This window comes from Asparagus officinalis, chromosome 10 (assembly GCF_001876935.1).
Source record: "Asparagus officinalis chromosome 10, Aspof.V1, whole genome shotgun sequence".
Classification (NCBI taxonomy): Eukaryota; Viridiplantae; Streptophyta; class Magnoliopsida; order Asparagales; family Asparagaceae; genus Asparagus; species Asparagus officinalis.
Genome location: NC_033803.1, coordinates 24,472,897 through 24,488,950, shown reverse-complemented (window position 1 = coordinate 24,488,950; position 16,054 = coordinate 24,472,897).

Below are 16,054 nucleotides of genomic sequence, written 5' to 3'. Positions count from 1 at the left end.
GGAAATCTTTAGTCTTAGTAATCCCTTCGGATTCTATGCCCCTGAAGGCTTCCGGAACGCCGCGCTTAATGATCATTAGACTCATGCGATTTGAATGCTCCCACTTCTCATACTCCTTCTTAACATCAGGAGTGCTATCCGCATTGAGAGGTTGGGATACTCCTTCTTAACATCAGGAGTGCTATCCGCATTGAGAGGTTGGGGTTGCTCAGTTCTTAATGCAAGGTCTAGATCCATGCAGCTCAGGAGTGCTATCCGCATTGAGAGGTTGGGGTTGCTCAGTTCTTAATGCAAGGTCTAGATCCATGCAGCTAAGAACAATTAATATGTTCTCTTTCCAAACCTTAAAATTTGTCCCATTGAGCATAGGAATTGATTTGATGTTAGCAGAAATTGTTGCAGCAGATGCATTAGATGAAATAAACAAAAGATACTCACATTATTAACCATAATTAGTAATCAATAAAATTCAAATAATGACAAATTCCATCTCAAGATATCTGGCACAACATTAATATCAAATCTTTGGACAGTAATATTAACTTGTAAGTGATACCTTGTTGTAATGATCAAACATTGACAATAACTCATATTAAATAATGAAACTATCTTTGGATCGATTCATTATTCACATATAAACCTTATAATTGTCACACGTTTATCATCGCAGATGTGTATACAGTCTAAATAAATATTAACCTTCCTTTAGGCCGATTAAATATTTACACGAAAGCATACACATAAACATCTCACATTTCTCATGAACAATCTACACAAGAGAGGTTACTTTGGCAACTTCTTGTTTTAATTAATCAATTGGAGTGAGAGATAACATTAATACCTTAGTGTCATAATATTTGAATTAAATAATATATTAACTACCAAATTAAATTTAAATTAAATTAATTTAATTTAAATTTTCATAGCTTAAATAGGACCTCGTTTCTTAATTAGCTAAATTAAGTATACTAAAATTGGGCCCAAAACCAAATAGAGTTAAGTGGGCTGTGCCCTAACTCAAATTGTCTGCAGCCTTCTTCTTTCACCCGACGAAAAAGAAGAACAATAGAACGAACGCGAGGTTCATTTGAGATGAGAACGAGACTTGCCTGAGGATGAATGTGGGGTTCGACTTGAGAACGAACACGAGGTTCGTTTCGATTGAGCACAAGGCATGCCTGAGGATGAACGCGAGGTTCGACTTGAGAACGAATGCGAGGTTCGTTTGGATTCAGCACAAGGCTCGACTTGAGAACAAACGTGAGGTTCAACTTGAGAACGAACGCAAGGTTTGACTTGAGAACGAACGCAGGGTTCGTTTGGATCGAGAACGAGGCTCGCCTGAGAGTGAACGCAGGGTTCAACTTGAGAACGAACGCGAGGTTCGACTTAAGAACGAACGCAGGGTTCGACTTGAGAATGAACACGAGGTTCGTTTGAAGCTTTCAAGCCTCGCCAAAAAATTAAGGTAACCACCTCCTTAATTTCCGCACGTTTTCACGCGCACGAACTCCTTAATGTTTTAATCTGAAACCGTTACCGCCATTGCTCCACCACCTAAAGGTCGAAACCCTAGGGTTTCCTGACATCGCCGTCACCGTTAGAGTCGAGAGCAAGGCCGCCAGCAACACTTCGTCGGCGAGGAGCACGGGGACCGATGATCAAACAAAAAATAGATCCAAAAAAATTCCTCGATTTTATTCAAAACCAGATCCAGAATCGGAAAAAAAGAATGACTTCTTGATCTAGATCCCAAAAAAACCGAAGAAAAAAAATCCAAAAATTTTAAAACTTTACTGTTCACGAGACTTTACTGTTCATCCGTGAACAGTTCTGAGAAAAACCAGAGATTTAAGATCAAAAACCCAATTTTAAAACTTAAAACCCCTAAGAATTAATCACGGATGGCTCTGATACCACTTGTGAGATCTAAATATCTGAGATCTAATCCATAAAACCATGATCAATTCAAAGAGAATAAACACAATAGTGAGCGGAAGCAATACCTGAATCCATGAAGAATTTGTACGGATCTGAATTAGGGTTTGATCTTCTAATCTTGAGGGTCTCTCCTTATTGGAATCTCTTTAGATGGGGATTACGAGAATAGAGAATGTAAGCCTAGATTAGGGACCATAACCTCTTATTTATAGTTATTGTACTTTTATAATTTGGCGCCTCATCAAATTATAATTACAACCTGGTATCCGTACATTTAGCCCATGACATATTTAAATAACTATTGACCCAATTACCTGATTGATCACTTTATGCGTGTCAACTGAAAGATAGCAACACACACTGATATAACATATGTGCCCACAAATAGATTTAATTAGAGTTAAATCTAACATAAACAGCCAATATAAATTAGAACATATACTTTAAGGTTGAAGGGTTTGAATTTTAAGGCCCCGTTTGGCAAAGGGTTAATGAAGAGGGGTTAAAGAGAAGGATTAATGTACTTAGCACATTTGATAATCCGAAGAACTAAATTATTAACCCGTTAGATAAGTTTTATTTTAGCCCTTATGATCAGTTTTAGTATTTGGGAATAACAATGATTTTGACTATTTTCTTTATAATTAGAAGGGTTAACTCTTATTCCATCTAAATAGGAGTATTAATAAACTCCTCATTTTGAGGGGTTAACTCATTTTAACCCCTCTAGAGGGGTTAACTTAACCCTTCTATATTTTTTATGTTTGGCAAATTATGGAGGGTTAACTCACTTTAACCCTTATATAGATTTGTTGTGTTTGGCAGGTTAAGAAGGGGGTTAAGTCTCCTTAACCCCTCACTTAACCCCTTGCGAAACAGTACCTAAGAGATTATGATGGAATAAACTAGTAAAATATGGAATCTTATATTAACGTCCATAACTTATATATCGATCACATGATTGGTTCCAATTAGTGTAGTTTACTTTGTTTTAAGCAAGTACGTACCCATGATATCCTCATATCACTTTTGATCTTAATTTAAGTACCACGGCCATGTGGTTGTTAAGAAAATATTGAGATGAAGATCAGAGATAGGTGGAGTTCAGGTTAGGCATATGGCCCATCTAGACGGTGAAAAATAACGGATAGAAACCGTATTTGAAAGTTAATTAATACATAAATCATCGTTTAAGGGGATTTATGGTGCAATCAATCATTTGTAGCCAAATGTATACCAAAAAATCAAAAAAACCTTTAAAAAAGTCATGTTTAAGGAATTTTGATATTTTGAATGAAAAAAAAACACGGTTAGATATCTCTTAGTTCACCAAAATTGGAGCAAAATACTCACGAAAATGTATTGACTATTTAGAAATATGATCTTAACGTTGTGCTCTGATACCACTTGTTGTGCTCTGATACCACTTGTTATGCGCGGAAGCCACTCGTTGTGCGCTAAGGAACCAAAACAAAAACCGAGAGAGAAAACAACTCAAATCAAACAATAATGACACAAACTCAAACACAAAAGGTTTTATTTTGGCTTCCGCTGCGCACAACAAGTTGTATCAAAGCACAATAAGTGGTATCAGAGCTCCGACTACGCTTGGGCTATTTAGAGTAGATCACTTTAGAAGTTCGGTTAGGGTTTCTTTTGGAGTTAAAGGTGGGATCTTTTTGGTAAAGACTATTTTTTTTAGTTTTTGGATCTATTCTTCGTTTGTTCTGCTTTGGTTGTTGGTGCTTTAAGGAATTATGATCGGGAAAGAAGGAGTTATGGAGGGTACTTTAGGTGTGAAGACCGTACAAAGTTTGAATATCCACTCTATGAAGATAGACGTGGAGAAGTTTAATAGTACTAATAATTTTTGACTTTGGCGATGTGAAGTCTTGGATGCGCTGAACGCGTAAAATTTAGAAGATACTTTAGAATTGGATAGCGAGCCAAATGATATTGATGAGAAGATTTGTAAGAAGATGAGTCGAACGGCGTGTGGTGTGATTAGGTCTTGTTTGATTCAAGATTTGAAGTATGATGTGATCAATGAGACTTTAACTAAGAAAATTTGGGAGATTCTTGAGAGCAAGTATTTGGCCAAGAGTGTGGAGAATCGCTTGCATTTGAAGAGGAGGCTTTATCGCTTCTAATTGAATAAAGAAATATCTATTAGTGATCACATGAACCACTACACGAAGCTTCTTGCGGATTTGGCGAATGTAGATGTTATGATTGAAGATGAGGACAAGGCATCGTTGTTGTTGAGTTTCATGCCTGACGAGGAATATGAGACTTTCGTCCTTACTCTTATTAATAAGAAGACATCACTTTCGTATAGTGAGGTCACCGTTGCACTTGTAAATTATCAGCTTCGAAAGAAGGATAAGAAGACTTCAATTGAGACAGTAATGGAGGCGTTGGTCACAAGGGAGAAGAATCCAAACCGGAAGAATTGGAAATTACAGTCTAGAGTAGGACATCCTACAGTTGGAAAAGATTAGTGTGCTTGGTGTAAGGAGACTGTTCATTAGAAGAAAGTTTGTCCAAAACTCGACAAATGGATGAAAAATAAGTAGAAGGAAAAAGGAAAGCAACCATCATCAGAAGAAAACATCATTATATCGGATGGTAATATTTCTGATACTTCTATTTATTCTCTTTCTATCAGTCCTACAGGTAGCTATTCAGAAAAATCCGAGTGGATGTTGGATAGTGATGCGACCTATCATGTATGCCCTAGAAGGGAATGGTTCTCTAGTTTTGAGAAGTTGGATAGTGGTGTGGTATACATGGGAGATAACCGTGCATGTTAGATCCTTTGAATATGAAGAATTCACATCAAGATGTTTGACAGGACAGTTAGGAAGTTATATGGTGTGAGATATGTTCCTTCCTTAAGGAAGAACTTGATCTCAATTGGAGCATTAGTTGGAGAGGGCCTGAAGGTTTGTATTGAGGACATGGTTCTCGAGATCGTGGAAGAGTCTTTGATTGTGATGAAGGACGTAAGGAGGAATAACCTGTACTATTTGATTAGAAGTTTGGTGACAGGTGGAGAGTTGACGACTTTTGTTGATTCGACTAGACCGCGGCATTTGGGGCTTTGTCATTCCAGTATTAATTTGGAGATGGGTGCACAAACCTATAATTTAAAGTCCAGTGAACACTTTGATGTGAGCAAGAAAACCAAGGTGAAGTTTGGCACCTCTATTCACCGTACGAAGGGTCTTTTTGATGGAGTTCACATGGTCATTTGGGGGCCTTTCAAGGTGGCATCATTGGGAGATAATAGATGTTTGGTTTTCTTTATTGGTCGCTGATTTAGGCATGTTTGGGTTGCAACCAAATCCCGATTGGATAAAGTCCTAGTAGTCTCCAACAGATTGAAGAAGTGTGAGATTGGCAAAAAGGTGAATGTACTTCATTCTGATTTTTGTGAGAGGTACAAGAGGGACCAATTTCTGCATTTGAGCCAAGCTCACGGTATTTTGAGATACTTCAGTGGAAAGAAAATCTTACAACAACGAGATGAGATGGCAGATTTGGTGAGCTGTTCCTTACTGGAGGAGGACCGGCATTTGATGTTGAGCATTAATTCTGGTATTGAGGCTTCGACATATTTGGGTCATCTTGGTCATAGGTTGTCGACTGCTACAATTGGAGGTAAAACCCCATTGGATGTTTGGTCTGGTAGTGTCACTTCGGTTGAGGCTTCAATGAGGGAGCTAATTGACCCTCAGCACGTGAAGAGTTTTGGACAGACCTTAGATGTATTGCAACAGGTAGAGGATAATGCTACTTCATATTAGGTAAAGATTACTCCACATACTCCAGATCATTCTGCATCGTTTGGGATTCAAGCTGAGGTGACACAATTAGGGGATCATTTGGATTTGGATGCAGATGATGAGTTGGTTGATTCGAATGCAGCTGGTGGATATAATTTGGATACAGCCATTGGTTCACCTCAAGCGGAGGTGTTTGATTTGTTTCACTTTAGGGCCATTTGGACAGCTATCAGCCGCATGTTTGTTGGTAAAGAATTGAAAACTTTTCTATTTGATTAAGGGTCTTTAGAGGTCATTTTGAGGAACTACGTGAAGGCTTGATTCCTTTGGCAAAAGGATACGTAGGCAGTCGGTTTTGATGCAGCCGATTTGATGGGTTGATACCAACGTTTTGGAGTTTGTTCGCATTCTTGTTTGGGTTACCGACTTGTTGTGGATTGAGTCTATTTTTGTTAATTGTTTCACTTCGTACTGGACGCAACAAGTGGAACATTTGGTTAGGTTCGTGTCGGCTCAGTTTTGGGAAAACTTCACCGAGGCGAAGAATTGTAGAATTGGAGGTGAAGGCGATGAAGCTCAGAAAAATTAAAGCAGAAAACGTTTTGGATGCTGCATGGTCGACCGCGAGTGGAGCTGCCGTCGACCGCGAACGTGCACAAACACAAGAAAGTTTCTGGACTTTTTGCGGTCGACTGCGAGTGGTGCGATGGTCGACCGTGAGACCCTGTAGTGGTTTTTTGTTCTCTGTCGTTTTCCACGGTCGATCGCGACTGGTGTGACGGTCGACCGCTATACGGTTTTGGGCCTGGGCTTGGTTTCCTGCACTGATTGGGTTTGCTGTTTGACATAAATAGCAACCACATTTTTATGGTCTTCCATAGATTGATTGGGTTGCTTGAAGGTGATTTTGAGCAGCGAATTAGGGATATTTAGAGCATAGAAAAGAGGTATTTTTTGAGCTATTGGTTAGGGTTTTATTTGGAGAGAATTAGAGATTTGTTGGTGAGATTAATTTGTGAGTTCAAGTGATTTGTAATATCAGTTTGTACTCTTCTTCTCTATTAGTGAAAACCCCATCTCTTTCTTGCCCCGTAGACGTAGGCAACTTGCCGAACCAAGTTAAAATTAGTTGTTTGAGTATGTGCCGTTATTTTGCATTGTTTAACCTTCTCTCGGCATTTGTTTGCTTTGGTCTCTCGAGGCACATCGGTTTTTTTTTTTTCTTTCGCCACGCACAACACTTAAATGGTTTCTAACATGTTACAAACATTTATCAAACTAGAAAAAAATTAATTAGTTTGTAAAAATTCTGAAGGTTTAACTTGGATAATAATTAGTTATAGTTACAACACGATAAAAAATTAGATTTTTTTAAAAAGCTGATTGATGTATAGTAAATCATATCCAATATCGTGAATTTCACAAAACTAAATAATTTAACAAAAAAACAGACTTGACGACATTGAGATATTAGATACTATCAAATACTAATTAGGCTTAATTAGGCTCACTCCCAACAATATATTTGTTGAGGATTTTCTATCCTTAATCTTGCCAGATGTCTGAACAATGTGTCTGTGAAACCCAATAGTTGCGAGTTTTATTTACTAGTTTTTATGCACGTGCAGTACACGTGGTAAAATATCAAAATATTTTTTATATTTATTTTGTTACTATAAATAAGTAAGATTTATCTTGAGTTCAAATATGTAAAATTAAATTATTAGATTTACTATTATTTTTACTTAAATATTATTAAAAATCAATGTAATGGATTTTTAAGCTAAACTGAGATGAATGTACCTAACTGGGATATTGTAATTGTCATTATGAGTTATAATTATAGCAATAAAGAAATCACATTTCTTATTGTATTGAAAATAGAATTGCACAGCAATTTTGGATATTATAAGCTTAATTGGGACATCTTAATTGATTTCTTAAGAAAAAAATATGAATTGACATAATAATATCTTCAAGTAGAATAGTAAAAGAAAATAAATTAAATTAATACTTAAAAATATGAATTGACATAATAATATCTTCAAGTAGAATAGTAAAAGAAAATAAATTAAATTAATACTTTATGTCATATTCCAAACATAATAATATCTTCAAGTAGAATAGTAAAAGAAAATAAATTAAATTAATACTTTATGTCATATTCCAAACACTAATAATCCCAAGATATAATATTGAGTCAAACATGAATAGCAATATCATTATGAACTAATGTTCTAGTAAAAAAGAATCACATTTCTTATTACATTGAAAACAAAATTGCACAACACATTGGGACATTATTGTTGCCTTTGTGATTGATTTCATTATAACTTTAGTCGTTTACAATGAATTCAAATAACAAAAGTAAAAAAATTACAACTCTCTTGAAAATAAACACAAGATTCGTTTATCATCTCTTGCTTGCGGGGGTTCTTGGCCGGTGTCGGGGACGTCAATATCTGTGGACCACTAGATGATCAGATCAGATCCGAGGCTTCATCGATTCACGAAGGAATCAAGAAGCTGAAGCACTTATCTCGGCAACAGCGAGATAATTGCTCTTCTTAAGATCACCGTAACGGGGTAATCTTAAGGGACGAACACGGGACATGCAGATCTAACGAACTCTTCTTTCCTGCGCTGAAGAACTCGATCAATCTCCTCCTCTATTCTGAAATTCGTGCACCTTCAGTCTTCAGTCCGGCAGGGCTTCGCCAACGCTCGAGAATTTCAGATCCCAAAAACTTAAGGCCTTGGGGCTGTATTTATAGGCTTCAGGACCTCTGTTTTTGGATAAGAATAGTTGATTCCATCTTATCTTCAGTTGAAACCACTTAACCACATTATCAGATCAGTTAGAACAAATCCAGATGGTTAACTATCGAAAAACAGCTCTAAACTGCCAAAAATAGCTTTTTGGTTCTGCGGACACCCGTGGGTGTCTCGGCCATGCTTGGGCCGAGACACCTTTTGGTGTCTCGGTCAAGACTTGGCCGAGACACCTATGGATGTCTCGGCCAAGCTTTGGCCGAGACACTCTTGGGTGTCTCGGCCAAGTCTTAGCCGAGACACCCATTGGTGTCTCGGCCATGGGTGTCTCGGCCATGCCTTGGCCGAGACACCCATTGGTGTCTCGGCCAAGCCTTGGCTGAGACACCTCTTGGTGTCTCGCCAAGGTTTGGCTTGGAGAGTTTTGTCCGTTCTGTCCGTTTTCGCTGTATTTTCGTCATCTGAACTAGGAATCACGCGATTCAAGATGTGTTGGAAAGCTAATGAATAGATCTACAAGCTCCCATGGTTGAATCACATGTGGAATAAATAGGATACGAGGGACGCTTCACCTTTTGTAAGTGACGCGGGGCTCCCGATCAGTTCGTGTTTTCATTATTCTGAAGTTTCGTTGCTTCGTATGGTTCGTCGACTCACTTCGTGCATTTGTCATCATCACATGAGCTTCTTTAACCCGAATAGTAATGTTCATCGTCTTCTCTCTGTCTCAATCCACGTGCAGGAACCTATAGGCAATTTTTAACGCCTACAGATACCCCCTCCAAAGTGTTTCAGTCTCGTTTCTTTCATAGATGAGCCTAAAATACTTTAGATATGATCGGTCCAACCTTCAGTCGGTGTAAAAGGACCTGTAGTTAGCTTTGATTCTTGACTCCTTCGATTTTTAGTCTATTTGATATTTTGATGAATAGTTGAAGTTCTCCCGGCACTGTGTTTATCGTCTGGCCATCATCGAAATCTTGAATCAAAACCGGTGAGTTGATTTTGGCTCGTATCGTCGAGTTGACTTTGAACTGACTATCTCCATCACGATATATTGACTCGTATTGACTTTCATCGCAACGCGTTGACTGTCGTTGACCTAGGGTTACGCGTTGACTAGTATTAACTTAGGGTTTCGGATCGCCCGACGTTGACTTTTATCGTAACGCGTTGACTGGCGTTGACCTAGGGTTACGCATTGACCGGCGTTAACATAGGGTTTCGGATCGCTCAGCGTTGACTTTTATCGGAACGTGTTGACTAACGTTGACCTAGGGTTACGCGTCAACCGTCGTTGACCTAGGGTTTCGGATCACCCACCGTTGACTTTTTTATTACAATACGTTGACTGGCGTTGACCTAGGGTTACGCGTTGACTGGTGTTAACCTAGGGTTTCGAGTAGCATGCATTGACTTTTCTCATTACAGCGAGTTGACTGGCGTTGACCTAGGGTTACGCGTTGACCGGCGTTAACCTAGGATTTTGAATCGTCCGGCATTGCTTTTTCATCGTAACGCGTTGACTAACGTTGACTTAGGGTTACGCATTGACCGGTGTTAACCTAGGATTTCGAATCGCTCGGCGTTGACTTTTTCATCACAACGCGTTGACTAAGATTGACCTAGGGTTACACGTTGACCGTCGTTAACCTAGGGTTTCAAATCGCCCGGCATTGACTTTTTATCGCAACGCGTTGACTGGCGTTGACCGGTGTTAACCTAGGGTTTCGAATCGCCCGACGTTGACTTTTTATCACAACACGTTGGCTGGTGTTGACCTGTGGATACGCATTGACCGGTGTTAACCTAGGGTTTCAGATCGCCCGGCTTTGACTTTTCATTGCAACGCGTTGTCCAGCGTTGACTTTTCATTGCAACGCGTTGACTGGCGTTAACCTAGGATGACGCGTTGATCGACGTTAACCTAGGGTTTCGAATCGCCCAGCGTTGAATTTTTCATCGCAACGCGTTGACTGACGTTGACCTAGGGTCACACGTTGATCGGCATTAACCTAAGGTTTCGGATCGCCCGACGTTGACTTTTCATCATAACGTGTTGACTAGAGTTGACTTTTTCATCACAACGTGTTGTCTGGCGTTAACCTAGGGTTACGTGTTGACCGGCGTTAACCTAGGATTTCGAATCGCCTAGCGTTGACTTTTCATCGTAATGCGTTGACTGGCGTTGACCTAGGGTTACGTGTTGATCGGCATTAACCTAGGGTTTTGAACCACCTAGCATTGACTTTTATCATTACAACGCGTTGACTAACGATGACCTAGGGTTACGTGTTGACCGGCGTTAACCTAGGGTTTCGAATCGCCCGACGTTGACTTTTATGTTGATTTTCATCAGAATAACCAACTACCGACGATATGGGCTCATAAAAATACCCGGGGGGCTCGACCCTGGCCAAGACACTCGTGGGTGTCTGGGCCTTGGCCGAGACACCCTTGGGTGTCTTGGCCAAGGCCGAGACACCCTAAGGTGTTTCGGCCCAATGGCCAAGGCACACTCCCCCCCTCTTTTTTTTTGTTCTCTTAAGATTGTACTTTCCCCCTCTTTCCCAAAATTTGAAATAGAACTCTATTCCCTCTCAAACTCCTTCTTCCTCCTCTCGTCCAAAAAAATTCCACTTCTTTTTTTCTTCAAGAATTCTAAACCCATCAAAACACTTGTCTTTAAAGCCCCTCAACTCTCCAAAGAAATTCGTATTTTTTTAACCTCTACTTGACTGAAAATCATCCCCTTTCAAGTCTAAGGTTCATTGCAATCTCAAGCTCAAGATTTGATCTTTGGAGTTGGGTTTTCAAGCTTTGATTTGGGTAAGCTCCTCTTTAACTCTCTCTTTTTTTAGAAAGATTGAAACTTTATGCTTGTAATTAGGGTATACTGTATGTAAAGGTCATAGACTCTTGCCCTCATGAGGTGGGTTTTGTGGAAGAAAAATTGAGTCTTGATGATGGGTTTTGAAGGAGGCCGAATTTTGGGGGCTTATATACAAAAAGGCCAAAGCCGAAATTTTGGGGTTTTTGTGTAAAATAGGGCTGAAATTTTGAGGGGCTCTTATGTAAAAATAGACTGAAATTTTAGGACTTGGATTTTATACCCATTTGGCCACAACTTTGGTGGGTGTATCATGCAAAAAGACCACCAATTGTTGAGGAGCTTGTGTAAAAAGTGATCAAAATTGGTTGAGGGACTTATTTGCAAAATGGCTAAAATTTTAGATGTTGAGGACAATGGTTTTCCTCCTTCGATCATGGGCAAATTCAAATGTGTTCGTTGTTAAAATTTAACTTGGAACATGAGGGGTATTTTAGGTATTTCACGCAAAAGTTGATCATGTGGGTTTTAAACGCAATTCAAACCCATTGTTTGCATGCATAAAACTCATAGGTTTAATTAGACTTTAACTATAAAATCCTATTCTGTTTATAGGACTTTAGTTAAAGCTCATAATTTCCCTTTTAACTTTCGGGTATTTAGATTTATGATTGTACCTGATCCGTTCCGCATATAAAGTTGTGCTAAAAGAATTAATTTTTTTAGTGCAACGATGTGGAATACGTAGACTTTATCTTTATCACGGGAATAGACTACCCGGCAACGCATGTTAGGCGCTGACTCATCCTTACTTAGGATTCAGAATAAAAGTCCCCAGACTTGTATTCTTGTGTCTTTTCATTCGGTGAAAGACTAAACCGGCAACGTGTGTTAGACGTAGACTTTGGATTTTTAGCAAATCCTCAGCCTTCAACAGATTTGATGTGCCTTTACTGACTACCATTTGAATCGGGCTAGCATGTGAATTATTAAAACCCGTCTCACATGTGACATTATGCTGAAAGAGTTAACTCTTTCAGTACTATAATATTAAATACGTAGACTTTGTCCTTATCTCGGGAATAGACTACCCGACAACGCGTGTTAGGCGCTGACTCATCCTTACTTAGGCTTCAGGATAAAATTTTCCAGACTTGTATTCTGGTGTCTTTTCATTCGGTGAAAGACTAAACTGGCAGCATGTGTTAGATACAGACTTATCTCTATTTTAAGGTTTGAGATAAAATCTCTCGCGTATGAAGTGCACGGATTTGAAGTTGAGAAATGTGTCTTTTCTAAGGGTAAAGACAAACCCAGAGCGGGGAGGAAGAATTTTATATTCTATCTCTTAAAACTAAAGAGGAAGGATTTTATACCCTGTCTCTAGTTGCAAAGGAGACTCGAGGTGGGATATCCACCCCCAGAATCCAGAAAGGTGAAACTAGGAGTGGGATCTCCACTCCAAGAATCGAAAAGATTCAAGCAACCCTAACTTTTATAGGATTGGTTGCTTAATCCAAGAAAAGTGTTCCTCATTTACTGAGGTAAAATTTCGATTTTGGCCCTAACTTTTATAGGTTTGGCTGAAAAGGAAAAGGTGAAAGCCTTTCGTTTATCGAAAGGGATGACCTGATCTTGGTCCTAACTATCTGCAAGTTTGACCAAGTGAGGTTGGAGGCAATCCTAACTTTTATAGGTTTGATTGCTCAATTTGAAAGCAGACTTCTCGTTCATGGAAGGAATCGATAAGGGATTTTGGCTTTGTCCTAACTTTTATAGATTTGACCTGAAAGCAATGGGAGTGGAATACAGATAGCAGTAGAATTATCGACTTGTATTAGCCACTCGATAGAGAATTTCAATGTTAAGTGATCAGGACTTAACATATCAAGTTTTGAAAATCACCAAGAATTGGCGGATAGGAATTATGGTGGGCCTACCGTCAATTGATTTGATCAGTGGGGATTTTGTGACGGAAGATTGATCTGTCAAAATGGTCGAATCTCATCTCAGCAAAAGAATTCATAAAAATTGGTGAACTAAATCTCAAAAATAAGATATGTTCTGCATTGAGGACGTTCAGAGACCAAATGGAGATTTGCTTATCCCTTTTGTAACTACCGGGTTATCCCTAAGAATACCCTACATATTATTCTTCCGGGAACTTCCCGTGACATGGGTCATCCCGAACGTACTAAGGTTAGTACTTTTTTAGGAATTTCCTGTTTATCGGCATTATGAGTCGAGCGCCTTCCTTGGTAATAAGGTGATATGTGTTATTTGAGTAGACTGTCTCTACTACGAATGGCCCCTCCCGTTTGGGTTCAAATTTACCTTTCTTCTTGGAATTAAGGATCATGGGCCGTCGGACGGCTAAGACTAAGTCTCCCTCTTTAAAAGTCTGTTGCCGAACTTTTTTATGAAAAGCTCGGGAAATTCTGGCTTGGTAGAACTCAATGTGCTGCTAAGCTTCTAAGCGCTTTTCGTCAAGCATCTCGAGTTCCTCGAAATGTTTCTGATGCTGTTCTTCGGATGTTAACTCTGTTGTGAGAGCAATTCGAAGATATGGAATTTGAATTTCCAATGGGAGAACGGCTTCACACCCGTATACCAGAGAGTATGGGGTTGCGCCAGTAGGCGTGCGAACTGTGGTGCGATAGGCCCATAAGGCTGCGCCAAGCTTATCATCCCAATCTCGTTTATTAGTTTTCATGAGTTTTGATAAAAGCTTTATGATAGTCTTGTTAAAGGCCTCTGCTAATCCATTAGCTGTGGGATTGTAAGTTTTCGACGAGACTGTAGGCTGTCTAAAAATCACAATAGATAGCTGAGTCTCCATCGAACACTGATGATGGAAGTTACAATCTGATGACTTCCAGAAGGCTACAATTCGAAGATTTTCACATGTCAAAGAGTTAAAGCAAAGATTACAAAACGACAGTCTTTAGCAATACTCTGACAGAAAGGATTACAAATCGACGATCTCTTCAAACCAAGACGTGGAAGTCCTCCCCGCGTACCATCATCAAGACACTACACCGATTCAATCACCTACGCCGCTTCAACAGCTATAAACACGAATGCAGCTTCTTATGTGAGATGATTGATCTTGATGGCTGCGACAACAACATGACTAATATTATATTAGCAACCATTAGAGGTGCTGATGAGCAGTGTAATGATATTCGACACACTCAGTGGAGATCATGACCTGCAGTTGATAGAGCGTTATTGAGATGCCTCAATTGTCACAAATGGCCTGAATAAGACCTTCTTTACTGGTCTTTGGTGTCATCCATATATAAAGACAGAGAAATCTAAATACTACAACAATCAACAGCTAGAACGCAGCTCCAATCGCTGCCAAGCACAGCTCGAACGCAGCTCCAATCGCTGCCAAGCACAGCTCGAACGCAGCTCCAATCGCTGCCAAGCACAGCTCGAACGCAGCTCCATCGCTGCCCAACGCAGCTCCATCGCTGCCCAACGCAGCTTATCAATCGCTGCCCAACGCAGCCCGTCAGTCGCTGCCAAACGCAGCTCAATCACCGCCAGAACGCAGGTCAAGGTTCTGACTCATTCAAACGTGATCGTAACAACTTCGAAGCTGTTCTTCACCCACGATTTGAGGAGTGGCTTTAGTGGGTTGTTACACCCGACTAATGGGGTAACTAAACCCCCATTTAGGCGCGGATTATGGGGGCAGTTACACCCCTAATCCCCCTATAAATAGCAGAAAACTCAACAGAGTAAAAGATCTCTTTTTGGATTGGGGAGATCGGAATTTTTGGATAATCAGATCAAGGGCGGATTTTTGTTGAGAGGATCTTTCAGGCGAGGAGAAGATCTTTCGATCAAATCTTCCAGAATCAGAAAAAAGGAGGATTGACTCCTTACACAGTCTGGGAAATCAACAAACGGAGGATCTCTAAACCATCGATATTTGGCTTATCAACCGAATTCTTTTCGGTTCCAACAACTCTATCATTAGAGTTTGTTACTTGTTCTGAATCACTAAACTCGTCAAGAGTTATCAACCAGACAAGACAGTTGTTCCAGTGAGCATAGATATTTGGATCGTCAACGAGAAGCAAACTCGGTGCAAGCATTCGAGGGAGGCATCTCATCGCTACCAAGAAGAACCCAGAATTAAACAAAGGAGAGAATCCCGATCATTCTCTTCTCTTTTGTAATCGGAAATCCAATTGTAATTGAGAGTTGAGAGAGTTGTAAACATTCTTTTTCTAAACAAATTAGAAAGAATAAAAATCAAATACAGTTCTTTCATTATTTTCTTATTTGCAAATTTCCCACAAACAAAAGATGTCGACTCTGCTGGGGAGTAGCTTCTCTGACGAAGAGGTGGTGGCGCAATCCGACGTTCACCTCACTGGAACAACCGTAGAAACCTTGGTTGTGGAGTTTGACCAAGCCAAATACGAGGAGGCCCTCTCTTCCGGATCGCTTAGCCCTAAACCTAGGCGAGATGCTTGCAAGAGCTCTAAAGAGGTCTTAACTACTGTTGAGACGCCAAAGAAAGCCCTCTCCTTTGGCCAAAGCCTCAAGCTTGCTCTGCAAGCCGAAGATCCCACGCCTATGTCGACACAGCGTGTACTTGGTTGTAAAAGGCCTACGACAGAGAAAGGCATGATCAACGCCGACGACGCTGCTGCTAAAGCTTTGAAACAAGCCAAGAAAAACGCCGCTCGACGACGAAGAAGGT